Below are 5945 nucleotides of genomic sequence, written 5' to 3'. Positions count from 1 at the left end.
GGGCTGTGTAGTGTAACTAAGTTTTACCTCTCTGTAGTGGTATTGGTCCCTTCACACACAAAGATGAATGAAAACTCTGAAAACTAGTGCAAAACATAAAGCTACATTTTTTGCTTTGTTAGCAAAACATAATGCTAGGTCCTCTCCAGCTGGGGAAGAATGGGCTCAAAATAATTGGTTCAACCTGGAAAATATAACTGATAGGATTTGCTCCCTGCAACATGAAGCAAAGTCAAAATTTGGCCGAAATAAAACCATAATTTGTTCTGTATTGGGAGCTTGCCTTATGTCAGCTGTAGAGGCTCGCATGAGACGAAGGCAGGAAGAAAATATAATTATTGAATCCCTACAAAATTTAGTTGAAAGTTTGCAAAATGAAATTAATTTCTTACGAACTGCACTGAGTGAGGAGTGTGCCAAAAATTCACGGTGTGCTGACTCCTTTAAGGAGTCATTGAAAAAAGAGGCTCCTCAGATAAATCACGTATATCCTCAAGGAGAATTACTGTCCTGGGGTGACTTTACCTTTAAGATAGCTTCGAGAGCTGGGGGGAAGTTGAAGCTGCAAGAGACTGATGGGAGTTTTTCCTCTGACCAATTATTGGTCATTTCTGAGAATTGGTGGCAGTTTTAACCATTGAGAAGTGAGATCAACTTGTGAACACCACCTTAAGATGTAAGGCCAGGGCTCTCTTGTTCTCTTTGGTTTCCGGCTTCTGACGAGGTAACAGGACTCTGTCTCGGCCTTCCCATCCCCCGCCCCCTCCAGGCCAGACAAGGCCGCAGAGGTTGGGGGGGGGAGAAACGGAGCTGGCCAGCCTGAGTTGGTTTGCAGTTTCTGCTGCTGAACTGAAACCTGGCACCATGAACATCTGCAGCTTTTCCAAGACTTTAACTCTTTTACTACCTGGATAACATTACAGCTTACTCCTTTTTCCCAGAGAGAGAGAAGGAAGAGAGAGAGAGAGATAACATGAAGAAGACATCATAAAACCATCAAAGATAGCGAAGAAAAGAGTTAAGTTTTAGATGGAGAAGAGAGAATAAGGAGATGCTTTAATTAAGCTGAAATATTTTTCTGTTAAAACTATGGAGATGTGTTGCCACTGGATACGAATAGATCACACGGACACAGCTCGAGGTGTGGTGAAAGGAAGAGAGAGTTAATTTTTCCTCCCAGGATTTATAGGTTTCTGACCACAGCCAGGGATTGGATGGTCAGGATAACACTTTCCCACTGTACTGGCCATGAGAGATGTCCATCACAAGACGTGTAACAGAAAGAATGTACACATATCTATGTTTACAGTTACTGTCCTGGGAAAGTCTTTAGAAAACTATGTCAGCAAGCTCAGAAGCTGAGTTTTCAGGGTGACAGAGATGGACAATAGTGTTCTGAAAAAAGCTCCTTTAATTCATGACAGAGTATATTGGGAGGAATGGAGTGCTCAAAGTGTGGATTTTGAGCAAATAGTCAAGTAGTTGTGATCCTGTGAGGTGCTGGAACGGGGGGGGGGGGAGAAGTAATAGTTGAACATTTGAGGCCTTGAGAGGCAATGAGAAAATTTCTGTTTCCAGGGAAGCTCACAGAGACAGATGAAGACAACTTTTGCCTTTGAATAACTCATCCTTAAAAATGACATCCCTAAACTCATTAACCCATACACATTTCAGAGTGATGTGAAATGGGAGAAGAGGACTGATGGCAGATTTTTCCAGGCAGCTGGCATCAGAGAAATAGAAAGCTATAACAAAAATTGTTTTCTTGTGAGAAACTCCATAGATTAGCAGAAGAAGACTTCTGTTTCTCTACAAAGACTGATGAAAAGGCTCTAGCAGGAATTGAGACTGTTTTAAACACCAAAGTTCCAAAGTTTTTTTGTCTGTATGTTGTCATGTGAACAAGGGAATGGTTAGGTAGTGGGGACAAAGGGGGTTTTCTGGAAGCTTTATTCTGGTGTTCTTATTCTTGTAGTTTTGTTAATAAACTTTCTTTATTCCTTTTAAGTTTTAAGCCTGTTTTGCTCTTGCTCTAATCCATATCTCACAGCAAGAAATAAGTAAGTTTTCTAGTGATTTTTTTAGTTACTGCTTTAAAACCATAACAATTACATTTGGTAAAAAATTGTGGTGAAAATTGTTGTTCCCAAATGAGACCCTTAATTAAAACAGAATATAATTATATCAGTGATGAAGATCTTGATCCACATATAACCACTAAAGAAACCCCGTACACTGCTGCTGAATTGGCCAAACTAAAAAAGGAGTACGGGCGTCTCCCTCAAGAGTCACAAACAGAATACGTATTCTGAGTGTCTCTCACAGGAGGAGTTCAAATTCGATTATCTGAACAAGAAGCAAGTGGTCATTGGAGACATGGTGTTTTCTTAACAACAGGAGATAACCCCAACCCATGGTCCCTAACACAGCGAGCTGCATATTGGGCAGGGGGACTTAACCCCCTGGAAAGGGGAGATCCAGTGGCTTTGACCGGCTCCCCAGACCAAATTTTAGAAAATATTCATAAAGCAGCTTGTTTGCAACTGATTCATGAAAGAAAATTAATTGCTCGTTGTGAATCACCAATGTTATTACCTGTGAAAGCTAAAATTATGACCCCTTTAATTCATTGTCTTCCAGAATCACTTAAACCTAATGCTATCCTTCTCCAGAAAACAATAGCTGCCATAAGCCCAGTAGATAGACTAGATAGATTTTTGGGAAACCCAAATAATAGAAGTGGATCTGTTGATCCTGGGTTTTTTTCCATACATAAATCCTTCACCACACTCACAACACAATTCAGTTGTTGGAGAACACAAAATTTGGACATGGAGTGAAGTTGCAGAAGAATTACTAAATTATAATAGAAAATATGGTCCTGTAAAAACCCCAGAAGAAAAACCAGAAAAAATAAAGGGTGTTAGGTACATTGCCCCTCCTAACATAAAAACAGAAAAGAGTAGGCAAATTTCTAGCCAACAGTATTGGTGGAACTTGGGGGTAAAGAAAGGGGTACCAAAGGGTTTAATAGATAAACTGTCACTTGAAAAATTAAGTAAACTGGTCTCTCAGTGGCAGGATTCCAGCCCCATTGTACCAAGCACTCCACCTCGCCCTCAACTGATTCTGGGCAGTGGGCCAAAGCGACGCCACTCACAGGTTCTGGACAGTGAGCAAAAACAATCAGCAAATTCTTGGTTCACTGATGCCTCTGCCAAACAAGAGGGAAAGGTGTGGAGGTGCAGGCAGTAGCCCTCCACCTTTCCTCTGGTGAACGAATTATTACTGAGGGAGAAAGCAGCACTCAGGCTGCAGAGCTGATAGCTGTTTGGAGTGTTTCCCAGCACGAGGTACAGAATACCTCTCCTGTCTGTATCTACACTGACTCCTATGCTATGTTCAAGGGATATACTGAGTGGCTTCCTTTTTGGCAACAAAAGGGTTGGGAAGTAAACAGAATTCCAGTATGTCAAAAGGAAAAGTGGTAAGAAATTCTACGCTTTGTGCTGGTAAGAGTGGGGATTATATCTTGGTTAGTCCAAGCTGAAGCTTTTAAGAGAACTACAGGAGAATATGCACGGATAGCCTCCAATGCCCTGGGGAAAGAACATACACGCTGGATAATTCCATAGTTTTTAATTCTCTGACATTTTGTGGCAGACTCTGTTTTGTTTATTTTCTACAGAAGAACACCGAGGGACATGAAGATCAGATAAACCATGAACTTATAGATTTAAAATAAATGCTGTAGCAAGGCCTATATTGAGCACAATATCACATACCCCTTTTGTGTTGGATGACAGAACTAACTTTTTTCCTTCTTTTATGTTAACCCAAGGTGATGATGTTTCAACACACTGCAGGCTGAGTACTAGATCCCACACTGAACCTGTACCCAGTCATGTCACCAGATCTCATGGCCAGGTTATATCTTGTCAAACTCAGAGTCAGGACTGTTGGCTGAATTTGACAGCTGTACAATTGTCCTCTAAAGTTGTTTATGGTAAAAACAATAACATATACTGGGGAGAGCTTAATGTTCATATTGTAATACCTACTACCCCACCATCAATTAAATTGGCACCAAAGATTTTTAAGATTGGATCATATATAATCAGGAAAACATGCCAACAGAAGATATTATTTAATCTGGCATGGTCTCTCAAACAAGTCAAATTGCTAATGCAGAACAATGTCTCAGAGATTCAGCCAGCTTGTTCACCTTTCTTTGCAGACTTCCTTTGAGGGGTGGACAACCTGGTTGCGAAAGCACAATTCTTTTCACAAACGGATGACAAGAGATATAACCAGTGCTGTGGGATTAGGACTAGGAATTTTGAATAGCATTGATTCAGAAGTATTAAGGAATAAATTGACTGCTGCAACTAAAGATTTGACCAAAATACAACAACCACTGAGGTCATCCTTATCAGCTTTGGGAATCCAACAGTGGTTCCTATCAAACATATCACCAAATTGGGAAATGGTAAATGTAAAGTATCACAAATTAATAATTGATGCACTCAGTGCTACCCAAAACAATGTTTCTCTGGCTCTTAGCTGTGTTCAAGCCCAATTATGAATGCAGTCAGTTGCTGCATCAGTTATCAGAGAGGGTGAAGAAGGCACCTTTCCCACTGAAATTCGGAAAATAGTCTGGGACAATGCCAATGATTTTGAAAAAGAATTTCAATCTTGGTGGAATTTGGTGAATTTTACCTATGAACCCACCACAAACACAGCCACAGCTTTTGTGTTGACAATACGTAATGCTTCAGTACATTCAATATTTCCTATCATTGCACTGGGGCTGAATCATGACGGAGCAATTCTCTATCCTTTAGAGCATAGGGAATGGGCCCATCAGGCTGGTGGAAAATGGCAAACTGTTGGTTTAGAAAATTGTATTGTCCAGGAACAACAAGGGTTTATCTGTGAAAGTAATGCTTCAAAACTCAAGACATTTGTTTAGACACAGAACAGAATATCTGTCATTTTGAAATCCATCCTAAAGACTTCTGAATCAGTGCTTGCGTATGTAGGCAATGGATGTGTATGCTTGAGAACTGCTTGTGATAGTATGCTTGTAGAAAACATAGTGTTGGATACTAAGAATCATTCAAATTTTTGTGTTTGTAATTTTACTGAGATTATAGGATGTGACTTTTCTTACTTAGCTCCAGTTACTTCATATTATCTTTTGCAGTTTAATTACACTTTGATTCATTATTTAGTGCCTGCTCCAATTGGAATGAACCTCATTCTGCTAAGGCAATTGTTACTTCACCAGGATTTAATTGAAATGTTGAAAAAGATCAAAAAGGATGGACAAAAGACCTTAGTTACAGTTCACCACAATGTGAAAGGAATACATCATGTTTTAGAAAGAGTAAAGAAAGATGCTGAACACAAGTGGTGGGACACTCTTTTTGGATGGTCACCGACTGCTACCGGTGTTTTGAACAAATTGTGTCATACCATCATCATCCTCTTGGTTTTAGTTTTACTTGGTTTTGTTTTATCATCAGTTTTGTACATCATGAATTGGAGGATGATGAGGAGGTTGACACAATTGACTTCCGTAATGAATGCACATAACATGGTCGGTGTTTCATGTGTTACTGATGCCCCTAAGGTTATTGACACTCGGCAAACTAGGCAGGCACTATAATAAGTAATTGACCATTGTGATTATGAGGTTAATTATTCTATTATGTTGTATTTTAGAATGAAATTGATTGCTTTATTATAAGAAATCAATATGTAAGCCTTAACTGAAATTATGTATATTGATTAATTCCTTTTGTTTTTAAATCAATGTATTGATTTTCTTGTTGTTTTGTTTTTCTCTTTTTCCTTTTTTCCATCCCTTATCTTTTCCCTACTCCCTGTCTCTGTTTTTTCTGGGATATACTACCAACTGTAACAAGTTCTGAAGACTT

The 5945-nt window shown here is 39.4% G+C and overlaps 1 pseudogene; it reads left to right on the top strand.

Moving 5' to 3' along the window:
• The first annotated feature begins 2150 nt into the window (after window positions 1–2150).
• On the top strand, window positions 2151–5601 carry LOC148183395 (uncharacterized; annotated as a pseudogene).
• Window positions 5602–5945: the final 344 nt, after the last annotated feature.

Source organism: Pseudopodoces humilis, chromosome 12, assembly GCF_049639895.1.
Source record: "Pseudopodoces humilis isolate 2021_Gansu_Grassland_sample_001 chromosome 12, ASM4963989v1, whole genome shotgun sequence".
NCBI classification, from domain to species: Eukaryota; Metazoa; Chordata; class Aves; order Passeriformes; family Paridae; genus Pseudopodoces; species Pseudopodoces humilis.
This window is presented reverse-complemented; position numbering and strand designations above follow the sequence as displayed.